This window comes from Bos taurus, chromosome 9 (genome assembly GCF_002263795.3).
Source record: "Bos taurus isolate L1 Dominette 01449 registration number 42190680 breed Hereford chromosome 9, ARS-UCD2.0, whole genome shotgun sequence".
NCBI lineage: Eukaryota > Metazoa > Chordata > Mammalia > Artiodactyla > Bovidae > Bos > Bos taurus.
Window position 1 is genome coordinate 81,382,839 of NC_037336.1, and position 27,674 is coordinate 81,410,512.

Genomic DNA, 27,674 nt, shown 5'->3' on the forward strand with positions numbered 1-27,674 from the left:
TCTGATTAACTGAATAGACACAAACGTAACTGGAAGTTTTAAAAGACAATTTACAGCTTTTTCCCCCCAAACATTTTCAATGGATGAACATCCAGAACTCACCTGACCATAAATCGTGGACACAGTCAAGGGATAAAAAAGTAAAACAGCTGCAACCACACCAACGCTCACTCCCCTCCCTCCAGGAGCAGAGGGCTGCCCACCTCTGCGGCCACCTGCCTTATTTATGGGACAGAGTTACTACCCAGTGCTTGTGTGAGAACTTTCTCTTTGCCTTCCACAGCACGTCCCATAAATTCAGAGGATGCCAAGGCAATTTCACCCAGAAACACTTGGTTAGAAATATAAAAATATGTATCCCTATTCCTTTAAGATGACCCCGGTTTCTCATTTTGTCTTTGTAAGGGGATAGATATTTCCTCCCATTTCCAATTTAAAAGGAAACGAGGTTGGAGACACAAGGCGGTAACTTTTGCAAGTTACTGCACTGCCTTTTCTGAAAGGGGGAAAGGAATGTTGAGGAAATGCGGGAGAAAGCTTAAAAAGGGTGGAACACTAACAAACAGGGCCTCCTCTCCTTTTCACCTTAAGTCTTTTCTCTCCCCCATTCACAGCTTTAGGTCCTTTGTTTGTTTAACAAACCATTACAATCATAGCTGGTTCAATGGGGAGGAATGTGAACCTCTCTAAGTAGCTGTCCTGGCAATCCACATGTGTGGTCCATCCCCAGCCCAACCCGGGCGGGGCTTCAGTGCGCTGGTCTGTGCTCCTGTTGCCCCGGGGGCCAGGCACCTTCCTTACAATAAGGCCCAATTTCCCGCCACATGCTTGCTGCTCCTTCCCAGTAGCCTAGAGCGATGCCTCACTGCCCTCCCTGCCTGCCGAGCGAACTGCCCCATCCAGGCTGCCTGGGCTTTGTCCCACTCAGCTGCAGAGACACACAGGGCCTAGGCTGTTCTCCACCTCTGTCTTCGGCCCATGGACTCACCACCTAATACTTGGCAGTCAGATTCCAGGATCTAGCTGGTTATCATACAGTCTATTGCACCATGACCAGAAGATATAATGGCAAGACCTCACCTCCCCGCCCCCGCCCCACCAACTAATCAGAACTGCCTTTCTCAGTTCCCAGTAGATATGTTAGCCACGTTGGGACGGATTTCAATTTCTCGGCCAATAAATCAAAAATTATTTAGTAAGACAATTCTATTTCAAACAGAACCAAAATAACCTTTAGTAAAACAATATTACATTTCAGTTGAATTCAAAATCCTCTTATGCTCCTTTGTCTACTAATGTCCATCTAACAGCCCTGTGAGATAGGCTAGAAAGACATCTTTATCCCCACTTAATAGGTGCGGAAACTGAGGTCCAGAGACTAAAGTTCTTTGTGCATAGGTACTAAGAAAAAGATATGACAGGGAATGTACTAGACCAAGCGAAGTACCCAATGCACAGGGTTAACTTCCCTTCACGTCATGACTGCTGACAACATGGTGACAAAAGGCCTAACCCGGGTGTTTTGAACTAAGCGGAACATTCCCCACTTCCACCTTGCCGTTGCCCCCGGCTAAGCTGTCTACACAGCCTCTGACTCTGGCAGTAGCTTTTACAGCAGTATTTCCCAACAAAGCCTAGGAAGCTGGAGCTGGAGTCCCTAGGGCAACTTGTACGTGACTAGCATCTTTCTTAGGCTTATCAGTCAACATCTTCCACAGATGGGAAGCAACCTTTACACCTCTTCTTATGTACACAAGTCGGGAGTAGAGATAGGGCAGCTTTAAAGCTTTTGAACTGATGGGTTGACAGCAGAAAATTCCAGAGATTTGCAGGTATTATCAGGGCTGTGGGTGGGGGACAACAGAGGATATGAGAAGTTGCTAATTGCAGGATCTGATTCCCTGAAACACAGAGGATCCTAATGCTTTGTAAAAAGAAAAGGTTAAAACAATGCCATTCTAAGGTACTTCACAGTTTGAGGGGGAAAGGTATTTAGCCTTTTTGAAGTGCCTTGAACCTCCTGCACATCCTTGACTTATTTGACTATGTGCTTCCAAGCAGTTACTAATACACAGTCTCAGATAGAAATAATTTTTAAAAGCAATCATGGCTTGCGTACCTACTCGGTGACAGGAAACGTCAGCTCCAAGGCAGTCAGGGAGTCCTCTCAGAAGGTTTGAGGCCTCAAACCTGTAAGAAGAGATCTTGCACACCTTCAGTGAGTGAAGCGAGAAAAACACCCCCCACAGCCGCCGCCATGAGGCAACTTGAGCGTGCTTACTTCAAAAGCACACATGAGTGCGCACACACAACTGTGAATGTACAGAGGACATTTTCCACTGCTTTTTAGGTATTTTAATAGATGATAGATCAATTTCAAATTTTAAAATCCTAGGGTATAATACTTCAATAGACCCACCACCCTTAATTTTAAAATGTCGCAGATACACCACATGGTAAAAGTCTTAAACATTGAGATTATTTGTTATATTTAAAAGGGGTGCTAAAGTTCATAATATTGTAACATAAAAGATTTTCAATATCTCATATAATCTTGCCCAAGAAGATTTTTAAGTATTTATATTATAATCTTGTCCTACTTGTAAGTGGATTAGAAAAACCCTGATGTTTCTCCCTGCTTTTTGCAAGTAGAGAAAACACATGAAATTGCTTACATAAAATATTCAAAAGAGCACTCAGAGGAAATGGCATTTTTTTTAAACCAACAGTATTAGAATACCATAAAACAGGTATGCAAATCCATGCAATAACAGAGCCTAAAGCAAATTATGAATTGAAAAGAGCAACAACCAATAGGTACTCATTTTCAACAAAAGCTTCATATAAAAAGCTTCCTATCTTCATACAGATTTATCAAATGTGCAGGGTGAAAAGGCTGAAGTCTGCAATTTGCATACATGATTCAGTGGTTACCAAACCCGACTACGTTAGAATTACCGGGGCAATCTTTTAGAAATACACACTCCCAGGCCACAGCACAAACTAAACACAGGCTCACAGCACCTCTGGGGCCCCGGGAACTTAGGCTTCCGTGAAGTCTCCAGAAAAAGTCTACAGCCAGCTTCACACCACGGTCCCTGGTGAGCACTGGGAAACAGGTATCTCTGTTCCCCAATTAATTATAAAAGTCGGCTTCTTCCAGCCAAGACTATTCCAGCCAGTTGATACTCTTAGGGGCAAAGCTTTTTGGGATTTTCTTTACCAGTACAAAGGTAAACCTATTACGTAACAGCCAATTATATCTCACCTACGGGATTTATTCACTGGGTTGCCTGTTTTCTTAATTTGATCAAAAAGGCAATGTCCATTTATTATGAGCAACCTCCTTATAAGTTACAAATGGAAAAATGAGGGCCATTTTCAGACAACAAAAGTCTAAAAATAAGCCACCACAATTTAGGGAAAAAGCTAGAGGCGAGTAGGTTCTCTGAATCATCCAGAGTATTTGTTTCAAATGTATTCCTTGCTTTGCATGTATAAACATGTCACAAATCATCTTCATGGTCCATCTCTCATCTCAAAATGCTCAGCATTTATTGTGGTGGTTTAATTGGGTGGTCTCCAAAGGCCTATATTAATTATTTTAAAAGCTTGAAAACAACATGAAAGCAAGAGAGCAGAATTCTTCTGGATGATTCCTCCTTTGCTCCTACCCATCTCACCCACGGACAATGCCAATTTATGAATTCAGAGAGGCAGGGGCTCTCTCCGGCTTCACTAGAAAGGGCGCCCATGACACGAAGTACGCAAACCAGGCAGCGGAGTAGCTTAGCTGCATTGTCAAAATATTCAAATTATCACTAAAAGAAAGCGATTCCTTTCTGAATTCAACAATGCCCCCCGGCCTCCGAGGGCTCACACAGGAGCTTATTCTTAAGCTGTTCAATGTAAGTAGCACCAGTGAAAGCGGAGAACTCTGGCAGGGAGGAGATCAAGTCCCTCGGCCTTTCCCCCCTGCCATCTCAGACCGGGTCTAATGCTTAAATAGTTAACAATGCAACAGAGAACCCGAAAGCATGCGTTGCCCCGGGGAAAAACCATGTGCAGTCTACAACAATTTAATAAAGCGCAGCAGAGACAGGAAAAATATCACGTAGACATTTGACAGTACACCACTTGCAGGCTGGTTCTCACGTCTGAATTTTAGATGTCAAAAATCAGAGAAAAAGCTTCTAATAGGTGGGTTCTATTTAAAATAAAAGAATACAGTTTTTTTAATGAACCGGTAACATAAAATATTTCTAAGTATACTCATTTCTGAGCTCCAGAGAAGCAGGAAAAATCACATTTTTCTAGAAAATGGGATGGATGCACAGTAAACAGATCATGTATGGTGAATTGTCTTAAATAAAGGGGAGATATTCAGGGGGAAGTGATTTGTTTATTCAGCAATGACAAAAACTAAAGTTTCCTGAATCTAGAGCGTTCGGATTTCTAGAATGCATTTTTGGCTGTCACAGTCTGTTTTTCTAGGCATTAGCTGCTGAGGGCTGCGTTTGAGAAACACGGCTTCTTCTCTGTTAATGAACTGGTTTAGCTGCCTGCTGAGCATTCACTGAAACCCGAATTGAACAAAGGGATTTCCCTCCAGTTTCAGCTCATTCACTTCAAGCTACTCCCGATTTCACTTAAGTAAATTCTTCAAACTGACTTTTTTTTTTCAAATGATTTGAGTGGGAAAGAGCCGGGCAAGCCCTGACACCAGGAGGCCTGTCCGGGCTTTCAGCGAGAGTCCTCTGGCTGGAGGATGTGCAAGCCTTGTTTTCGAAAAGCCTCTCAGATAAGTTCTTCCCTGCGCCGCACCTCCCCGACCCCACCCCCCACACCAAGGACTATAATTCCTGATGGAAAGGAGCCCACCCGATTTGGTAGATTCTAGACAAGTAAATCTTACTTCAGTGAGCTGATCACTGCAACTGAGATTATATCTCTGGAGTGGAGGCTGTAAACTGGATATTTGTATTCATCTCACAACAACTGAGTCATTCTGAAGATGACCCCGAGGCCCATGCTGTGAAAGGGTAACTGGGAGTGTGAACAGATCTGTGAGCCTGGGACCTGGCCCCCTACCTTCTGCCACAATCCCTGAGGGGTCAGTCACAGCCCAGGGTTTCAGCTACTTCTTGGGGTCTTCAGTCCTGAACCATCTACTATCTATCTTCTTCAACTATCAATCTATCTACTACTGTCTTCAGCCATCAATTTCTTTCACATTTCAGACGAATCCACGTAACTTCCTCCTGCATCTCTCAGCTTAGATACTGTCAGTGGCCCCGGAGGCCCCCTGTTCTGAAGCGGGGCTCCACACAGCTCACCCTCCAGCATCACCCATTTTAGCTACTGGCATTGCTACGTAATAAGAGCTAACATTTAGTGGATACTCAGCAGGTCATGGCCGTTTTTTTCATGTCTTTAGTTAATGCTCCAAACAGCCAAATGAGTAGGGAGCATTAACCCCACCTTACTTATGGGGAAACTGAGGCTGAGGAGCTACGTCAGTCGGCCTATGGTGGCTCGGTCAGTGAGCAGCTGAGCTGAGCTTTGCATCCCAAGCATGGGCTTTGAGAGTCCATGTTAGTAACAGGCCACTCTCTTCACCATGTTGCTTTCTGGCTGCTCCCAAGTCAGAAACCCTGGAGGCATACTAGATTTTTCTCACTGACTAAGCTGCACAGTCTTCGGGCTTATTGTCTCTCAGCTGTGTTTCCTTCTCTTCATTTCCATAGTTACCAGTGTTTGGGTGGTGTTTTGCCTTCGTGACAGAGTCCAAATCAGTGCAGCAGGACAACTCTGGAATTTTACTTTGTTTGTCCTCCCAACAGTTTTCCTGTCTAGCTCATTTAAAACAGGTGCAGGCTTTGTAATTCCTTGTGTTTTAGCCCAGATGACGGCAGAAGCAGTCTATCCTTCTTAATGTCTAAACCCAGTGAGGAGGTTCTGCCCAACTTCAGAGTTGGGAGGAAGTTAAGAGGGTGAGATACTCTCCCCCTAAATGAAGGGGTGGGGGGCCTTGCACAGCTCTGTCCCTAAGGCAGGACAGAAGCTTCCAGAGGACAGTGGCGCCCGTGCTCAGGGAGCCCAGGCCTGGGGCAAGAGCGTAGGGCTTCAAAAGACCACTCAGTTACTCTCATCATACCCCAGCTACTCTCATCATATACCAAAGGCCAGCCCTCACCCACCAGGGGTCATGGAAACCTTCAGGCTCTAGGACACATGCCATGGGAGAAAGGGAGACACCGAAGAATGACTGCAATGAAATTTCTCTCTAGGTTGATGGAATGATGAACACAAAAGGGAGTGCACTTTCTGCATGCTTGACACGCGAGGGGAGTGAGAGTCAGACTTATGAGGGCGCCTACAGTGCAACGCCCTCAGGGTCATGCGCATCTGTGCTACAGACTAGCTTCCACTGCTACAACGCGGAGCCAGGTTATTTCTCAAAAAAATGCTACCCTTCTGCTGCAGAGGCGAAGGGACTCTGCAGAGGTGCTGGGGTCTGTGCTTTGGTCCCGGGGCTGATAGAGAAGGAAGGAAGGAAGGAAATAAGGGCAGATGTTAGGAGTTTACTCTCAAGATTAACGCCTCTGATTCCTATGCAAATACCTAAAGAGGGAGAGGCAGAGAAAGTTATCTTTAAGGCCTTTATCTTAAACTCTGAATTGCTTAAAAAACCAAAGGAGAAAACATAAGTCTACCAGGGATTAGAAAGTGAGAGGCTGATGCTGCTAGACTTCTTGAGGCCCAGGACAGCCCTGCTTCCGAGCCTGGACATGCCCCCCTAGACCAGCCCACTGGGACAGAGTGGGATGTTGGTTCCCAGAAGATAGAAGTGAGGGTGTGCTGGAAACTGAGGTGTCAGAGAGGAAAAACCACATAAATGTGACAAATCTGTTGATTCAAAGACATTGCGGTAATCGTAGGTCCTTGTGGCACCAAATGTCTACAGGGATTTGGACCCTGAGGTCAGTCACGTCCTCAAAACAAATTCCACTTAAATCCTGTGGCTGAACATCTGAGACTTCAGATGAGGCTCATAAAGTCCCTGATGAAAACCAGAGAGGATTCTAGATAAGCCGAGATGTATCAGCCAGGATGCTGAGATTAGAACTTTTAGAACAGGGAGCTCTGGTTGGCCGAATGTCAGATGTACAAGGATCACCAAACAGGGGACCCCATCTTCCTGGTGCACAAGTACCCACTAAGTCTGCCTGGCATGAGGGGCACATCCATAGGGCAGACAGACCTTGGACAGAAGGAGCCATCTAGGGAGCACATGCCCCATCACAGAGGCTGGGTGGCCAAGCCAGTCCCCACTCTCTGCTTTGGTTAGTAGGAAAATGAGTATTTTTTATTAAATGGTACCCAAGAAGAGAACCCATAAATGGGGAGCTTGGAAGTTGGGGTGGGTTGAGCAAGCAGATAGACGTTTGGAAAACCAGAGCACGGGGCCACTCAGCTCTCACAGGGTCTGGCCTCTGTTGACCTCGCTTCCCTTCTCACACAGGAAGAGGGGTGAGGGAATATTAGAGGGGCAGTCAACAAACCCAGGCCCAGCCCCAAACCCTCACCACCCACTTTCCAATCGGTGGCACCCCAAAACTGAGCGGGGATGAGGGTACGTGGCAGAATGGGGGCCCAGCCCACTCTATTGGCCAAAACTCAATTTTCACGGGGCTGCCTTCAAACAACTACCAGCCTGGCAAATAAAGAGCTCATAAGTAAAGGGACATTTCTACATACTGGAGACCGAGATCCCTACGGACTCCTCAGTCTTTCTGTTCTCAGACTGGCCCCCCTTCATCCCTTCATTCTAGTCACAATGCTGCTGTCAGAGCGATTCTTCTAACATGCAAATACGCTCCCGTCACTTGGCCATTTGGAATTGTTCAGTGGTCCCATTAATTTCTGTCAGTTGCAACCAAGAGTCCTGACTGATGCACTGCAAGTTTTTAATCAGGACAGCAATACGCTCAGGCTCAAGTTATAGAAAGAGACCTCAGACAGCAGACGGACAGAGTAGCTTCTGAGTGTATCCAATCTATACATTCAAATCAGTAAAACAGTAATTCCTTGGGAAGAAACACAGCCAACAATTTTGTTAAAAAAACTGCACACAAAAAGACTAACTGCAGTAATTGAACACTGAAGCTTCTCTGTAAAACTGGGTGTTCACAGGGAGCTCTAAATCTCTCCTGAGTCGGAACTTGCAACACTTTTGCGTACTTTAAGTTGAATATACAGGGCAAACTGGAACCATTTTAGGAAAACAACAAAAGATGATGATCACCCTAATGTGGTTCTAATTTACATGCTGGTTGTAAGTGTGTGTGTTTTTATGAATCACTTTTAATTCCTGTGCTCAAACAAAAAGGAAAAAATTACCTTGGTAATGCCACATAATGGATCAATTAAGTTATTCCCCAAATAAAGTACACTTTGTTATAGTATAAACACACATAACTGCTAGCTCTATTTTAAACACACTGATAGAGAAATGTGCTTTATTTATTCGTTTTAACAATAATATTTAATACTCTCCTATATTATGCCCCTGCCCTCAGCTCCCCTCAGGCCTTGACTACTTTCTTTTTGGGGAGTCAAGAAAGTGAAAAAAAAAAAATAAAAAGTTAATACTATTTCTTAGACAGCAACTTTCCTTACCTAAACGTGGTGTATGACGATGAGTTTTCCTCTCCCTTATTCTTTTACTAAAAGCATACTCTACCTAATACAGGTTGTGGTTCCTACAGTTAGTTAAAAAACATGAACCAAATGATAGTATTTCTAGACAGTCTAGGAACGATGGATTGGTGGGTGCAGAAAAGACTGGCTATGGAATCAGATGGCTCTGGGTCCAAACTCTGGCTCTGCTACTTGCCAGGTATGTAACCTCAGGCAAGTTCCCTAACTTCTCTTTATGCTGACATCTCTCTACCTGGCAGAGCTGTTACGAGACGATGCGTTACAGATGCACACACAGAGGCACGGTGACTGGGGCAGAGTCTGAAGTTTATGTACAAAGTAGATGTGCCCTGTTAATAAGCATCACGAGTGCTTTTACACACTGGATACGCTCACAATTAGGAAATATTAATAATCTGTGTCAGGATACAATACGTCTAAACAGCAAGAATGTAAGGTTTTGATTCAGTTCAATAATCTTTCTTTGATTTGGACCACCATGACACAATTCTTTTCTAACATGTTCTTGTAAAAGAAATTTCTAATTATTTCTCTCCTGCTTCAAAGTTTTGTATGTCATGTAGTCTAAAGACTTCTAAATTCTTAAGCAGCATATTATTATTAGCTGGGCTTTTAACGGCAATGTCACGTTTAACTGGAGAAAACAATTACAACTGGACCTAGCATGAACTGGTCTTACACATATCATGAAGCTACACAAATGACATATAGAAGCGATTCTGGCAACTTTAGATTTTGCTAGAATTTTTTTTTTTGAATGTGTGGGTGGGGAAGTGGACTAATTTCAATTAGAACCATTTGGAGAACAGGAACTTTAACACACATATCTAATATTCTCTTGACTTTGGCCTTTCACTTGGAGCAGCTGTGGGCAGCCTTTCTAGAAGTCAGTCCCAAGAGTAAAATGAAATTGGAAGTGGTTTATCTAGTTTAAGAGAAAAAAAAAAAACCTTAAGTATAAAATGGGATATAAGGAAACTTACAAAGAAGATTGGAATTAAAAAAAATATGGCATATTTACAGTCAAGGACACTTTGCAAAAAAATCTGTGGAGAGAGGCCAACAGTTATGGTTAAGCAATACTGTTAGCAGCAGAGCTGCAAACAGGAGGAGGGCTCCTTAAGGGTGAAGAAGGCAACGGGCTTAAACAGAGAACTAATACATTTTACAGGAGAAAAACAACCAGAATGTTGGATATGAAATTTAAGGCTCGAACTAGGTGTCATTATTTTGAAATGGGTGTTTAAAACAAACCATAATCTCCACATGTATGGTGGAGAAAAATAAAAACTTCCGATAAATATCACGGATCCCGTCAACCATGAGTTCCCACAAATTTAGGTTACCGCCACTGGATTTAGCAGCATACTTATTTCATAATTTTAGGAAATTTGGACAGAATATATGCAAACTGAAAAATCACCTCATGTTACGACGCTGGAGCATGATTTAGAAACTGAGTTGAAACGTATGCAACATTCTAAATATGATTCTAAATGGAAGATAATCCTCCCCCAAGTTCCCCTAGTATTAATCTGTTTTTATCTGAAAACATCTTTTTAAATGTCAGGGAGGGAGGTCACAAGTTTCTAATAAAGAAGTCATGATCAATAAAAGTCAGCTGTATAAAGCCCCTTATTTCTAAAGTTACATGAATAAACATTAATGACAGTTCTTAGCATGTTCTCTTGATTTTTCTAAAGAGTGAAAAACAGCCTTTTGTATTCCCCAACCCTCTTTTTTCCTTCAAGGCCTACAGTTCCTCCAATGAGAAATCTCAGACAGCGAGTGTTTTCTGGGACATCAGCCCCTCTACTGCGGAAGGCTGTGGCGTGTACTCTAAAGTAGGAGAATAAGAACACAGACTCACGCTGGCCATGGCACGCAGCCTGAGCAGAAGTCAGACAGTGTCGTGGGGATACACTTACCTTTCTAAGCTTGGGGTCCAGAGGAGTTTCAGATGTGACCTGAAATAGAGGCCACACCAGATGTGAGAGCAATCCTAGAAGAGGAGGAAAAAAAAAAATCAAAAGGTTAAACAAAGGAAAGCATTGAGGGAAGTCACACTGAATACTGTGGAAGGAGACATTCACACTCAGGACGCAAGTTCAGGAACACCAGGATCAAACACTGTCTGTCTGTATACCATCATGTCATATTCCAACCTTCCAGAGACACATCTCTGAGCTCTTACAGAATTTTTAGTTTGAGAGACGCAACACGGTGACGTGAGGAGCCACAGCCATGGTGCCAGAAGGCCCACGGTTCAGACCCAGGTGTCACCTGGAGCCACTAGAAACCTCTCACCGCCTGTGGAACAGCTCTCTGCCTCGGCTTCTCACCTTAATATGGAGATGATCACCATACCTACAGCCCAGGGGCCTTCTGAGGATTAAAGGAGTCAGACTGAAGTGCTGAACACTGCACCCAGGAAGCAAGCTGTACTGGTATATTTGCAGTTCTTTTCCAGAGACCTTAACTCAAGTGAGAATGTCTCAGAGCTTCAGGAAGCAATCAGATGATATTCAGAACCTTTTCTAAAAGGGTCAACTAAGAACACTATCCTCTAGGAAAAGGGAGTGTGGATCCACCGGAGCAGGGCGTGAAGGGGCAAGAGGGGAAGACAAAGTCAAAGAGCCAGGGAAGACCATTAAAAGGCAAAAAACAAACAGCCAAACAAACAAACAAAAAAAAACAAAACAAAAACCTAAGACCAAAAGGAACCTTTGCTGAACTCCATTTTTTTTTTTCTTCAAAGACAAGGTTACTACTCAGAGGAGAGGCCTCAAGGACAGAACTTGCTGACAATAAGTGTACCTGTCTTTCTTGTCATTCAACCTAACCCACAAGGAGGATGTCTCCTTTCAATGACTAGGTAAGCCCCTAATAGGTCTGCTTTGTTTGTTAGATGGATGAAAACCATCTGAGAGGGAGGATCTGGTATCTTTCTGCTAGGAAGTTTGCTGATGGAGGTAGACACACACAAAAACATGAAGATCCCCAAACTTATTTTGAGGGCTTGACTCTTACTAAATTACCTGACATTCTTCTTCCTGTATATGACAACAGACTTCAGGCCTAAGAAAAGGGCTCTTTTTATAAAGGATCATGCAGTTGACATTAACTGGTTCTATAAACACAGCAAGAACACAACTTTTAACTGCAGTCACCCCCTGGGGCATGCATGTCATTCTATCAGTGGGGACAAGATATGCCTCATCGCTTTTAAGCTGAAATTTCCAACGCAAGAGTGTTGTTTGACTCCCCACTTCTCCTTCCACCCTTCATCCCCCCCCCTAACTCAGGTATGATGTCACATGAAATTACTTCCAGAAACTGGGAGGACAGAACAGCCAAGTTATAAAACCTAAGTACGAGGCTTACGGCTTTCTTATCTACAAGTTAATACTTCTGGGGGCGAGAGTCTATCAATGATCAAGGCCACGGTAATTTTCCTGTTTCGTAAGAAATCTAAAATCTCAGCAGAAACACAATCTGCTGACTCGATCACATTCGTACAGCCCACGCAAGTGCCTATCCCTACACAGGACGCTCCCACGACTCACCAATATGTAAAACTTTTTTAAACCTCATTCCTACTTTTAATCAAGGCAGAAAATCAAATAGATGTCTTTGGACATAATCTTGGAGTAAAAATAAAACAAAAAAACATGGAGAATAAAATATGAGCCAGATCCTATACTTGTGTGCTTACTTCACCCCCCCGCCAACATTTTCTAAAGTTTTCCATTATGATTTTAAGATGTCATTTTTTTCCCAAAGAATATTGACAACTATTTCCCACTTACAGCTCTGGTTTAAAAAGCAGTTGGGTTTAACTTGAGAATAATTCAGAACTGGGCTTGTCTTAGGCTCCTGTGAACTCATGGGAGTTAGTCCTCTAGGATCAAAATTTCCTTTACATTTTTCACTGAGAGTCAAGGGGTTCATAAAATACAGTAGTAGTAAAGCTAGTTACAGAAACTGTCAAAGGTTTTGTTTTGCATTATTTAACATTCCACCATAAAATTAAATCATGTAGAATGGAAGTCTGTCCATCTCAATCACTAAATCTGGTCAGGTGAAAGTCTACAAAACTCTAAAATTCTTTTCATCTTCTTACTGAAAATATCTAAACACTATGCTGAGACATAATTTTTAAAAAGAATATTACAGGAGAGAGCTTGGATTTGAAAAGGACAACACCGTACACTTTCTATGCCTCCTGTTCGCAGGCTGAGGGACTGCCCAAACAACTTGCCACGTTGAAAAACTGTTTAATAATTCTCCATAAAGGAAAGATTTTAAAAAGCTATAGTACCAATCAGGTAACAAGAGATCAATCAGGTTTTCCCAAAATGTAGTCTTTGCCGTTGAAGCCTGCATAAGTAATTACATTCAAAGTAATGTACCGGGAGCTATCAATCCCCATTCATTCAGCACGCATTCACTGAGCTAAGAGCTTTGCTGCGCTTGGAGATACAAAAACGAATACGACACAGCTGCTTTACTTCCAGCTAGAAGAATACACCTAAACAAAGAGCTACAGGGCAATGTGTTAAGTGCTATAATAGAGGTGTGTGCAGAGGGCTGAGGGCCAAAGGAAGAAGCTATAAATTCTTCCTGGGAAATCAAGCCAGAGAGGAGAGATATAAAAGAAGGTCTGGTGATGTTTCCTTGCGATAAATTCGACTTTTTCTTTACTGTGTTGTCAAAAGTAAGGCAGTAATTTTAGGATTTATGAACTGTTCTCATAGCAAATGCTAAATTGGTCTAGAGTTTTATTTATGTTTGACACAGACTTCCGGTTACAATATCCTAAGAATATACATTTTTAAAAATAACTATGACTTGTTGTATTCCCACTCAACACACACAATCCAGAACAGCATGAATAGTTTGAATAGTTCCCATGAATGGAACTTACATACAAAGTTCAAAGATGTTTCAAAATGTAAGTGAATAAAAGTCACATTCTAGAAACTTGGTAATATCATATTAACAATGCTTATTTTCAGTATCAATTTTTTTCTCTTCTTCTGAAAGCAAAAATAAAAGAACCACCTGATTATATATCATGGCTAACATCTGCCTTTCTCTACTTCTGTGTTTAAAAAAACAAGGAGGGTGCTGAATCAACTTCTACTTAACATCATTTATTATGCATATCATATTCCTACTTATAACACAGTTGTGACAGAACCTCCATTGTTCATTACACACTAGCCCCAAACTCGAGTAATTCTAATGTAAGCATGAGAAACCACCGTCTCCTTTGGGGTGAATTTCCAAATTCCTCTGTGTTAAATTGAGGTCTAATTTTCCCTATGCCTGGTTTTCACATGAAGGTCCATTCCACCCCATGTGCTCCTTTTCAGCTGTCAATAAACAGAGGCAGTGAATTCCCCCACGGCTTCACAAAGCTAGTTAGGCAGAGCCATTCATTCCTTCAGGAAAACAGGGCATTGATTTCAGCGAGTTCCCAGGGAGCAGCTGCAACAAAGAGATCAAAGGCCCACCTCTCTTTCCCTCCATTGCTTTCATTAGGCCAGGCCCAGACAAACAGCGACAGGTTTCCTCGAGACAAGGAGAGGGCCCGGCAGACCACCTCATGGTTCAATTCAAATTCATCCGTTTCCTACATTCCAGTGACAGTCCAGAATGCTAACCATGACAAACCAGCACAATCAAGCGGCATAATATACTGCTCGCTAGTTCATCCAAGGTCAGAGGGAGAAAACAAGCAGGGAGGGAAGTCCTCTGCCTCTAGGACCCGCTGAGCCGCCATGGCCCCCCGACATTCCATAAATAAACTGCACCCGCTCACTCTCCCTTTCTTTCTCCACCCTGCGATCCTACAAGCAATGGTCTCACTTAATCTGCAATTTCTTTCGTGTCACTGTACCTAATCTACTGGGACACTATTCTAAGTGTAATGCGGCTGCTGATGACAGGAGGGCGGCCACACGCACGGCCCTTCTTCATTCGCACCCAGGAAACTGCTCCCATACGATGAACTGAGAGCTGTAATTCCTGGGGCTTCCCTCAGGCCTTCATCTCCAGCCGAGGCCACACGACCTAAAGAGAGACTCAGCGTGCACAAACTCTTGTCTGCAAAACACACACCCAGACAGAGATAGAACAGTTAGCTTTTTGATGGGAGCTAGGTAATCACGGAAACTAGTAATCCAAGCTCTTAAGTGTCGGTCTGTGTGTGAATGAGGTGTGTGTGTGTTTGTGGGGAGTGACGAAGGTTAGTGAGGGGGAGAGGAGAGCCAGAGGGAGGAACTAGGAAAGAAACTGGATTATCCTGACTGGTTCCCTACACTGAACACACAGAATTAAAAGACTTCCAAAGTCCCCACTGAATCCTGAACGGCTGCCTTGACTGGCTACCACATTCATGAAAGCCTAGAATAAAATGTGTTCCTTTTATTGTGGTCTGTTCCATTTCTGCCGCTAACCCTGAGTAAACAAGGGAATACATGGGTTAAGTTTCAAAATTCCTAAACTAAAAAGAAAATAAACAAGATTGGAATGAAAGGTATGGAGAACTCATTCCTTGACACAGAATACGACCTTCCCACGTGTCCATCTTAGGAGCTTCGGGGAGGAAGCGGGGGAGGGGGGTCCCTTCACTGATTATTCCTTTGACTGCCAAAGAGGCCATTTTGTGTAGGGTACTAAACAGCCCTCAAAGTAAAGACTTTTGACTTTTCTCAAATTGGGACAGATATAAACTTAAGAGAACACAGAACTCCCAACTGTGCATGAAAGGTGGCGGAATTCTTGGAAACTCAAAGCTGACTCTGGCACTCACTCACTTTGGCCTCTCTGCCTCCCTTCTCTTCCAAAATGGAGACAGAAACATCTGTGAAGAATTTCTTTACAAAGTATTGTGAAATAACCATTCCTCAAAAACGATGTACCTCATCGAAGAAAGCTGGTCTTGTGAGTTATTCTGTAATCTATAGAATGCAATCTATAACAGATCTCATTTTATAACAGATCACTCTAACTCAATAGAGCTGCTCTGGAAACTCCTGTGTCTCTATAAATCAAATCACTTCTAAAAGCACTCAGAAAAGTTGCTACTTGAAGGCTACAGCAAATGACGAAATATACTCATCAATTTATTTACATACGTTTCAAAAGCATTTACAAAGCACTTAGAAACATCAATTTGCTCTTCACTATAACCAACTGAGATAGATGGTTTTATGAATTTCTATTTTTGTACGAGGAAAACAGCCTCAAGAGAGGTAATAAATTGATTTGCCAAAGTCACAGAACAAATAAGTAGATGAGTCACAACTTTAAATACTTTTTCTAAATCCCATGCTATTTCCATTGCACCTAGCTACCACCTCTGCATATAATTATTCACTGACATTCTTCGTAATTTTATTAAGTAAGTCCTCAGAATCTATCTGCAAGCTCAATGCATTGTGCTGCTCATTCAAGGGGCAGCGTTTAAGAGTATGGGCTCTGCTGTCAGATTCATGTTTAAGTTTTAGTGTCAACTTTTAGTAGTTTTGTAAATTAAGCAATTAATAGTATTTCCAGAAGCTCAATTTTCCCATCTGTAAAAGAGGAATAGTACCTTCTTTCATGAGCTTCCCTGGTGGCTCAGTGGTAAAGAACCTGCCTGCAAGGCACAAGACGTAAGAGATGCAGGTTTGATCCCTGGGTTGGGAAGATTCCGGGAGAAGGAAATGGCAACCCACTCCAGAATTCTTGCCTGGAGGATCCCATGGACAGGGAGCCTGGTGGGCTACAGTTCATAGAGTCACAAAGAGTTGGACGGGACTAAAGTGACTTAGCACACACGCATACACCTTCTTTCACAGGGTTTGCAAAGGATCAAACTGCCAGTAGGACATAAATTAAGCTATTTATTGACTAACCAATATTTTGAAATGTCTACTTTAAGAAGACCTTTCTATAGGTAAATAACCTATAGAAAGCACCTAGAGCAGTGTGAGCATGTAAGAAATGCTCAGTAATGGTAGCTGTTATCATTGATGCTGAAAATCAAACCAATATAAAACTTGTTAAAAGGGGAAAAAAATACTTACAATAAAAGACACAAAATTTAACTTTCAGCATCCAGATTACATGATTCCCTCCAGCACTAAAAATTTAGCCCTCAAGTCTATGTTTTTATGAGGCCAAGTAATTTTAAAACCAAGATCAAACTGTCATAAAAGATAAGCTCTGATTCAAAATAGATTAACTGAGTTGTCTTGAAAAAATAATAACTGAGACAAGTGCCTGGTTACTATAAAGCAACAATGTGGTTTTTCTGTAAAATTTTATAAAAAAATGCAAGTTTTACTTCTTGCCATTTAACCATTTTAAGTAGAAATGTACTGGTGATAGGCAGGAATTCAGACTATTGCCACACAAAGAGAAAAATACCTAATAGGAATACTTGCTTTATGTAGCTAGTGCTTTAGCTAGCTCACACTAATCATTAGGAGAAAATGGGTTGACTTCCAAGCATGGAAAAAGATTGCCAGAGGTAAACGGCAAATCTTACTTTTTCCTCTTTGTCTCATTTTTCGTAACCCTTAGTTGATAGATGGTGGTATGTGGATGCTACAGTGCAGAGTACACAAAATACTATGGGAAGACAGAGACAGGCCAGTAAGTCCTACAGAGCCAGAAGAGGCTTTGGAAAGAAGACAGATTTATCCAACTTTTACCAAGTATGTAAGCATGTCTAGAATATTCCTGATTGTCCTTGAGCTTCATGGGATTTTCTCTGAATTCTAAATATGTCATTTAGTGATTCAACTGTCCTTCACTGCTTTTGCTGATGTGCAAACTTAGATGGACCCCCCTCCTCAATTTTTTAAAATATTTATTTATTTGGCTGCCCAGAGTCTTAGCTGTGCCATGCAGTATCTTTTAGTTGAGGCATGCAAACTCTTAGTTGAGGCATGTGGGATCTAGTTCCCTGACCAGTGATCGAACCCAGGCTTCCTGCACTGGGAGTATGGAGTCTTAGCCACTGGACCACCAGGGAAGTCACTTTTTTGTTGTTGTCTTTTAATCCAAGGCTTTGATATTTTAAAAGGCAGGGAAATGAGGCTACTATTGTTTGACTAAACATCACTTAACGCTCCTTCTAATTCTACAGTTCTGTGATTTTAAAAATTAGTGCTCATTGCATTACCTACTATATAACACATCAGTTTAAATCAGTTAATCTATAGCCTACTAACACTGAGAAATTTTTTTCCTTCATTATCATTTATCTCAAAAATTAATAGTTGGGAAGAACTCATAAGAATGTTTATGGAAGTATGTCTCACAAAGAAACTGAGTCCATAGCTGTGCAAGTTTGATAGCTATTTCTTTCCTATGATGGGCTAAATATTGCCTTTTTATAACCACCTTTAACTGTCTTTTCCAACCATATGAAACAAACATATTTTTAAACAAAAGACATTCAGATATTTGAAGACAATTTTAACAATCCTTTACCTTGAGTTGTTAATTTGATACTGTTCTTCTCTAGTATAAGTACCTAGTGCTATATGTTTGCCTCTAAGCACTGCTATAGTTGCATCCTATTTGGAAACACATTTCATTTCTATTTGGTTGAAAATACTTCCCAATTACTCTTTTCATTTTTGTCACATGGGTTATTTGGTAAAATTCACTAGTGTGCCCATCTGGGCTGGGTGTTTTCTTTTTGGAAAGTTTTTGTTGGTGGTGATGATATTGTTTGCTTTGAATGTATACTATTAATTTGATGTCTTTAATAGATATAGGGCTGTTCAGGTCATCTATTTCTCTCTGCATGAATTCTGGTAGTTAGTGTCTTCCTAGGAATTGGTCCATTTCATCTAAGTTCTGAAATTTATGGGCAGAAGCTGTTTGTAGTATTCTCTCATAAGCCCTGTAAAATCCATGAGGTCAGCAGTCATGGGCTCCTCCTTCCTTTTTGATACTGATAATTTATGTCTTTTTTCCTTGGTTAGCCTTGCTATAAGTTTATCATTTTATTAATCATGTTCAGAAACTTCATTTTGTTGATTTCTCTTTATCATTTTCCTAGTTTCATTTTTTTTTACCTCTCTAATTTTTATTATTTACTTTCTTCTGCATGTTTGAAGTTTAATTTGCTCTTCTCTAGTTTCACAAGGTAGAAACTTCAGTTATTGATTTTAGGTTTTTTCCCAACATAAACATTTAATGCTATACATTTCCTTCTAGGCATTATTTTAGCTGCATCCCACACATTCCTGGTGGCTCAGTCAAAAAAAGAATCTACCTCCAATGCAGGTGACCCCGGTTCAATCCCTGGGTTAGGAAGATCCCCTGGAGAAGGGAAGAGCTACCCACTCCAGGATTCTTGCCTAGAGAATTCCAAGGACAGAGGAGCCTGGTGGGCTACAGTCCATGGGGTCACAAAGAGTCAGACATGACTGAGTGACTAACACTTTCACACATTTTTATAGACTATATTTTTACTTTTTGTTTAAAAAAGTATTTTTAAATTTTTAAAATTTTTTGTGAGACTTCTTTGATGCATGCATTATTTGAAGTGTGTTATTTTCCAAATATTTGAGAATTTTCACACTATCTTCTTGTTATAATTTCTATTTTAATTCCACTGTTGTCTGAGAATGTATTTTGTATGTCTGTCATTCTTTTAAATATAAGGTGTTCCATATGGCCTAGAATGTCCCCCGGGGTTATTCAGAAGTGTGTTATTCAGTTACAATATATTTTTCCAAATACATTTGTTGTAATTTAATTCCATTATGATCAAGAACATTCTTTGTATGATTTCAACCCTTTTAAATTAACTGACTTGTTTTCTTACCCAGAATATGGTCTATCTTAATAACTGATCCGGGTGTGCTTGAAAAGAACATCTATTCTGCTTTTGTTGGGTTCTATAGTGTTACATATACATACATATATATATATAGTGTTATGTGTGTGTGTGTGTTAGTCGCTCAGTCATGTCTGACTCTTGGCGAACCCACAGACCACAGCCCACCAGGCTTCTCCATGGAATTTTCCAGGCAAGAATACTGAAGTGGGTTGCCATTCCTTCTCCATATAGTATATATATATATATATATAGTATTTATATATATAGTATTTATATAAGTATCAATTAGGTCAAGCTTGTTGATACTGCTATTTAAGCCTTACAGATCTTTATTGGTTTGTTTTCTACTTGGGATATATATCTTACAAACCCCAACTCCATTGTTATTATTTTTACTTAAATAATTATCTCTTTTAAAAGATTTAAATTAAAAAGAACTTATACCTTTTCACACGTGGTTACCATTTCTGGTGCTCTTTATTTCCACTTGGTATTATTTTCCTCTTCCTGAGGACTTTTAACATTTCTTGTAGTGTAGGTCTAATAGTTATTAATTCTTTAAGCTTTTGAATGTCTGAAAATGTTTATTTCAATATCTTTTTTGAAAAATATTTTCACTAATTAATAGATTTTTCTAAGTTAACAGTTTTTTCTTTCATTAAAGACACTGTTCCACTATCTTCTGGTTTGCATTGCTTTTGATGAAAAGTCTGCTGTGATTCTCTGTTTCTCTAAATTTATAGTTTCTTTGTTCTCATTTTAAAATCTTTCTCTTTATTACTGGTTTTAAATTATCTGATTATATTGTGCCTTGGTATAATTTTCTTCTTTGGATAACTGCTAGGTATTTATTGAACCACTGAGATTTATGGACTTATAGTTTTCATCAAATTTAGCAAACTTTCAGCCATTATTTTTAAAAAGATCTTTCTTCTGTTCCCTCTTTCCCTTGGATCCTCTAATTATACATATATCTGGCTGTGTAACGTTACCCTGCAGCCTACTGCTGGGCTTTTCCCCCCAGGCACTGCGTGTGTTTTATTTTATATAATTTTCTATTGCTGGGTCAAGTTCAGTGTCTAGTCTGCTGTTAATCCTGTCCATTATATTTTTCATTTCAGATGTTTGTTGTCTCTAGAAGATCAATTTGGGCAATTTTATAGCTTCTATGTCTCTCCTTAACAAATTAACGCTTCCTCTATTACCTTAAACATACAAAACTAGCTTTAATCATAGTTCTAATATCTTCATTTAGTGAATATGTTTATTAAAATCTTATTAAATAAAAATATGTTTATTAAATTTATTAATATGTTTATTAAATCTCTTTCATTTCTGAGTCCATTTTGTTGACTGAATTTTCTCCTAACCACTGAAATTTCCTGTTTTTTTGCATATCTGGTAAATTTTGATTGGGTGCTAGATACTGTGTACTTTATCTTGTTAGGTACTGGATTTATGTGTTTCTGGGTTGCCATTTCCTTCTCCAGGGGATCTTCCCACCCCAGGGATCAAACCCGGATCTCCTGCACTGCAGGCAGATTCTTTACCGACTGAGCTACAAGGGAAGACCCCTTAAATATTCTTGAGCTTTGTTCTGGGCTGCATTTGAGCAACTAGAAACAATTTGACCCTTCATTTATTTAATGTTTTCGCCATACCATGTAGTCTATGGGATCTAAACCTAACCAGGGATTAAACCCAACCAGGGATTAAACCCATGCCCTCTGCAATTGAAGCACCGAGTCTTAATCACTGGACCACCAGGGAAGTTCCATAATTTGACCCTTTAAACCAGGAGTCCGCAAATTATGGTCCATAAGTCAAATCTGGCTCACAGTCTATTTATGTAAATAAAGTTTTATTTTAGAATACAACCACCCCCATTCATTTACATATTGCCTATGGTTGCTTCATTATTACAATGGCAGAGCTAAGTAGTTGCAATAGAGGTCATATATGCCGGCAAATGGAGAAGGAAATGGCAACCCACTCCAATGTTCTTGCCTGGAGAATCCCAGGGACGGGGGAGCCTGGTGGGCTGCCATCCATGGGGTCACACAGAGTCGGACACGACTGCAGTGACTTAGCATGCCTGCAAAACCCAAAGTATTTTCATTTGGCCCTTTACTAAAAAAGTTTTATGATTCCTCTTTAATGGCTTACTTTTAAGATTTTTCAGGTAGGATCAGAACAGCCTTTTGTCTAGGACTAGTTCCGCCTCACCATTGAGGCAGTACTTGGGAAGTCTTTTCCCAAGATGTGGGGAGTTCTCTCCTAAGCATGCACTAATCAGTACTTAGCTCAAAACTCCAGTGGAACCCGCTAGAGATCTCCAGAAGTCTCTCTTTGTGCAACTCTCTTCTCTCTCATCCTCTGTCCTGCAAATTCTAGCTACCTCAATCCCCTGAATTCCCAGTTCTAGCCCAGCTCTATCATCTCAATTCAGGGTGACTACTGAGCTGTGCTTGGGTTCTCCTCTCACACTGTGTCCTTGGGTACATTTGTTTCCTTTATGTCATGGCTAGCTGTCTCATGCCATTTGTCATCCAAAGTCTGAAAATCTTTGTTTCACACATTTTATGGAGTTTTGTTTGCTTTGATAAGGCAGGACAGTAAATTCAGTTCCTGTTACTACCTCATGGCTGGTGAAAAGTACCCTCAGTAAGAAGTGTCAACTCCTTACATTTGCATTAGTGCTTTATATTTACAAATAAGTACTAACAAATCTAAATTATCTCATTTCATCCTCTTTACACTGCTAAAATGTAGATATTACAAAAAATGCAAAAAATTGTCTGGGGTCATTTACAGAGCAGTCCATGTCTCCTAGTTATTTTCTCTTCCATATAATAATTTTTCAAAATTTACTATATGTAATGATGTAAATAATAAAAGACTGTCTTCTGTACAAAGTATACTATAAAATAATTTATTGTGAGCATCTCACACATATAATACCAAGCAAAATTGGATTAAAGAATTAAGTTACTGAATGCTGCTAATGGCTAGGTCTATCACCTCAATTAATCCTCATAAGCCTCATAGTTGTTATTACTGCAATTTTACAAAAGACAAACTGTGACTAAGAAAGCTTCATTAGGTTGCTTATAGCGTACTCATTGGAATCACAGCCAGAATTCAAGCCAGGCTATGCCTGGTTGGAAAACTTGTGCTATCCACCATGCTGTCTGCTAATTTACAGCTCTTAAAAAGGGCACTTACAGAACTAAATTCTGATAGAACACTAAATCTTCAGCAACAACATGACATTAGGAATCATTTACTAAAATTATCAAGACCTATGCATTTTTACCAAAGAATTTCTAATCAAATAAGCACTGAAAAGAAAGTGAAGCATATTCTCAGAACAAATTTCATACCTAGTTTTTCTCCTAGTCATCCTTAGAAATATACAGATGATTGACATTTTCATTACCTTTTTTTTTTTTACTTACCTATCTTTGTGGTCAGGAGGCAACAAGAGAAGGTTGTATTGGGCAAAGTCAGTAACTACTACACAATCCCATCCCACTTTCCCATCTTTGTAAACAGAACACACAAAAACGCCCACCCTCATGGAATTCATCTTCAAGTGAAAGGGAGATCGACAAGTAAAATACATACAAGAAAGTGGTTAAGAAAAGTACTGTAGGGAGGGGAAGTACTAGGGGTATAAGGCAGGGAGAAACAGGGGTAATTTGAAATAAGCTAGTCAGAGAAGGCCTCAATGAGATGATGACAGTTTTGTGAAGATGTGAAGATAAGAAAGCAAGTCATGTGGCTATTTGTGGGGACAGTGCCTGCAAAACCCTAATGAAGGAACAAGAATATTGGTGTGGCTGAAGCAGTGAGTGAGGACAAGCAGTGATAGGCTGGGTTAGATCAGAGGTAATGGGGGCCCATATCATGTAAACGTTGATGAGCCTCTGTGAAGAGAGGCACTGGAGTCACTGGAGCAGAAAAGTAACATGATCAGACTTAGGAGTTTTAAATAATTTATCTGGCTGTCATCTGAAGAATGGATTATAGGGGGAAAGCATAAAAGCAGGGAAGCCAGTTAGGAGGCTATTTTAATAAAAACATGAAGGCTTGAACCAGTATGGTAGTGAAAGATGTGGCAAGAAGCAGTCATCTTCTGGATATATTTTAGGTAGAGTTGACAGTATTTCCTGATACAGGGGATGACCAAAAGATGTGATGTGGTGTCACAGAGACTATGTGAGCAACTGGAGAAATGTAGTTGCCATATACCAAGACAAGGAAAACTAATGAGGAAAGTGGCTGAAGTAGAGAGTACTGGCCATTTAATACTGTAAATGTTTTCAGTGATAGAAGGAATAATTCATTTCCCAGGTTAAAAATATTTATTAAAATCTATTTCAAATGTTTAGACTTCACTGAATTAAAAAAAAAAAAAAACCTACCATGAAACAGGAGATCTTCCTGTTTTTCTTCCATATGCTACAAAGAAAAAGTTATCGAACAGAAATATAGCTACTCCAAATGATAAAATGAGAATAAAGCTAAATTCTCCCAATCTGCAATTCTCCATTCATTTCTTCTATTTGACAGATTTTCACAGATAAATGAAATAGAATTTGTTATACCTCATTAGTCAAACCATTCACATTAGTGGCTTTCTCCTGGGGTGCTGTGCCCCTCTTACCATCTGCCACAACAATGTGAAGACTGTGATGCCCAACAGGATGGATGGATGTACAACTTCAGATCCACGGATGGCACTTTGCTCCTGCTAATCATAACCCTGATAGGAAGTCACCCCAAAGAAACAGATGGCCTTAGCCCAAGATGTGTAATTCAAACTTTCTCAAAACAATTATCACCTAACAGTATCAGAAAAAGTGAAACCGTCCTTAAAATAAGAACCAATAAAAAAAAGTTTTGCTCTAAAAGTTCTCTATTAGAAAATATAAAAGATTGGAGGTGAAGGACAGAAAAAATTAAAATACCAACTTACAAAAGCCAATGATGACTATGTTCCCTCAAGTAGGCAGGGAAGAACCTAAAAACAAAAATAAAAATTATTAGTTCTATATAGTAGTTGTCTGCACATTTTAAATTGTACCTTTACTGAGATAACTGCAAATTCCACATGAAGTTTTAAGATAGATCTTAAGTGTCCTTTACTCAGTTTCTCCAGGGGTAACATTTCACAAAACTAAAGTACGATATCACAATCAATACACGTGTGTGTGTGTGTGTGTGTATGTATTATACAATATACTGGTCTCTTGAGATTTCCCCTGTTTCATTTCACCTATTGGTAGTGTATTTAGTTCTATAGAATTTTATCACCTGTGAACTCACTGATCCCCTCTACAGCCAAGACACTGAACAGTTCATCAACACAAGTTTCTCTCAGGTTATCCTTTCATAAGCACACCTATCTTTTTTCCTACAACCTCCCTCTGTCCCTAACACTAAAATAACATTCATTTCACAATAACAATCATTTCACTTATTATGTGTTGTCTACTATGTAGTTATATGTCAAATCATAAAGAAAGAATTCTGTCCTTCTGCATTAAAGAATAAGTTTCAGTTTAAGAAAGAAATTCTCTGGAGAGATGTTTTTTCCTCGTTACCTTAACATACACTACTCATTTCAAAAATCAAAAGGCAAAAGGTCAGCTAAAGTAGGGTCTGCACTCAAAGATTCCACAATTTCAATATTTAAAGTTATCTTTTTTTAGAGCAGTTTTAGGTTCATGGTAAAAATGATGCAAAGGTGTTTTTAATTTCAAATTCTATTTGTCTATTTCTAGTATACAGAAAAGCAACTGGCTTTTGTATAATAAATTTGTATCCTACAACGTTACTGTAATTATTTATTGGTTTTGGTAGTAGGGTAATGCTAGCCTCACAAAATGAGTTTAAAAGTATGCCCTCTGCTTCTATCTTTTGAAAGTAATTATATAGAATTGGCATAATTTCTTCCTTAAATGTTTGGAAGAATTCACCAGTAAAACCACCTGAGCCTTGTGCTTTCTGTTTTAGAAGGTAATTATTTGAATTATTTAATTGAGAAATCATCTTCAATTATTTATTTCTTCTTCTGTGTTTTGGCAGATTGTTTTCTTTAAAGAGTTGGTCCATTGCATCTAGGCTATCAAATCTGTGGGCACTGAGTAGTTCATTGTATTCCTTTATTATCCTTTTAATGTCCAAGGGATCTGAAGTGATGTCCCTTCATTTCCGATATTAGTAATCTGTATCCTCCCTCTTCTTAGTCTCATTAGAGACATCAATTTTACTGATCTCTCAAACAAAACCTATTTTGATGTCATTGATTTTTTGCTATTGACATCCTATTCTCAATTTCATTGATTTTTCTGCTTTAATTCTTATTCTTTTCTTCTGCTTACTTTAGATTTAGTTTGCTCTTCTTTGTCTAGTTTTTTAAGGTGGGAACACAGATTAATGGTTCTTCTTTCCTAACATATCCATTTCCTTCTAAGCACTGCTTTCTCTGCCATCAACACATTTTGATAAGTTTTATTTTCATTTAGTTTAAAATATTTTAAAATGCCCCTTGAGATTTTTTCCTTTGACCTATGTGTTATTTATATGTATGTTATTTAATTTCCATGTATTTTGAGATTTTCCAGATGTCTATTATTTCTATTGTAATTTCATTATGGTCTGAGAGCAGACATCATATGATTTCTATTCTTTTAACTTTGTTAAGATGTGTTTTATGGCCCCAAATGTGGTCTATTTTGATAAATGTTCCATGTGAGTTTGAGAAGAATGCCAGTATCCTTTTCAGGTAAGAATCCTATTCAAGGTTGCAGACTGATGACTTCTTGTATTCTCACATGGCAGAAAAAAAAATAAAAAGCTGGCTAGTTCTCTGGCCTCTTCTCATAAGGGCACTAATCCCACTCACCAAGGCTCAACCCCTCGTGATCTAAATACCTCCCAGAGCCCCATCTTCAAATATCCCCACATTGGGTGTAAGAAATTCAACATATAAATTTTGAGTGGATATAAACATTTGGTCCATTGTAATGACCTTTTATAGACATGAAGACAATTTAGTCATTTCTGAAAGACCTCACTCTCTACAAAATCTCACACCAAAACAACAAGAGCTAGGGGAGAAAGCTGGGTAGACTACTAGAACCCTATACAACTTGGTAATCAGAGAGCTAACCAAATAATTATGGATACCTTGACTTAACTTGGACAGCCACAGTAGGCAGTTCAGTGTAACTGGAGAGTGCTCAGGTAATATTAAAAATGCAGCAAAACAACACAGTGGAAAGGCTACTGCAGGAGAAGTGGGGTCTCACAGCTAGGGAGAGTGACATTACTCTAATTCTGTCAATTCAGACTCAGCTGAGTTCCATAGCCTCCACAACTCCAGAATGTTCCCACGTCTTATTATTTCCCACTTTTGCTACTACCTTCCAAATGAAATCTCATTTCCCACACTTGTAGATACAGCTGTCTCTGCTAACATCCCTATATCATGCTTCACGAGAGAGAAAAGGAAAAATTACTGGATAGGGCATCTTATCTTCCCAATGCTAAATCTACAAATTACCCTTCCTAGCACAAAGACCAATCCCAGCTCTCCATCCAAAGCTTTCTCTCCATGATTATCCTCTCCCTTTCTACTAGAGGTGCTTTTCCCCAACATACAATCATGCTCTGGTATTTAATAAACAAAATTTTCACTGACCTTGCATTGCCTTCTAGGTTCCACTGGGTTTCCAAACTAACTTTCTCAAATCAACTTAAAGGAAAAGAATTGAAAACCAGTAATCCCCATTTCCTCACCTCCCATTCACTTTCCAACCCATTCCCTTGGCTCTTATCTCCAACACTCTATCAAAGGATCCTTATCAAGGTCAACAAAGCCAATTCTTATTATCCTCATTTAAAAAATCAGGACACTGAAGCTCAAGAGAGATTATTAAGTTGAGATAGTAAAGATACTTACCTTCCCCTGGAGATAAGCAAGAGCCCAGGGCTATCCCAAAGCACCCTTTACAGGATATTAGACTGAGGTCTTTAATGGCCAGGGACTCCCACCTCTTTCCTTCCTCATGTCACCTTCCCTGTA

At 40.0% G+C, this 27,674-nt stretch overlaps 1 protein-coding gene across 11 annotated transcripts in view; it reads right to left on the bottom strand.

Annotated features, from left to right (window-relative positions):
* Nucleotides 1–27,674, bottom strand: part of PLAGL1 (PLAG1 like zinc finger 1) — a 56,331-nt gene that overhangs the window by 19,596 nt on the left and 9,061 nt on the right. For 8 of the 11 annotated variants that reach the window (XM_015472892.3, XM_005211009.5, XM_015472893.3 and 5 more), the window contains 3 exon segments: nt 24,561–24,605; nt 10,653–10,726; nt 2,120–2,190 (listed from right to left, as the gene is read on the bottom strand). The gene's annotated coding sequence lies outside the window, so the exon portion shown is untranslated. 11 annotated transcript variants of the gene reach the window in all.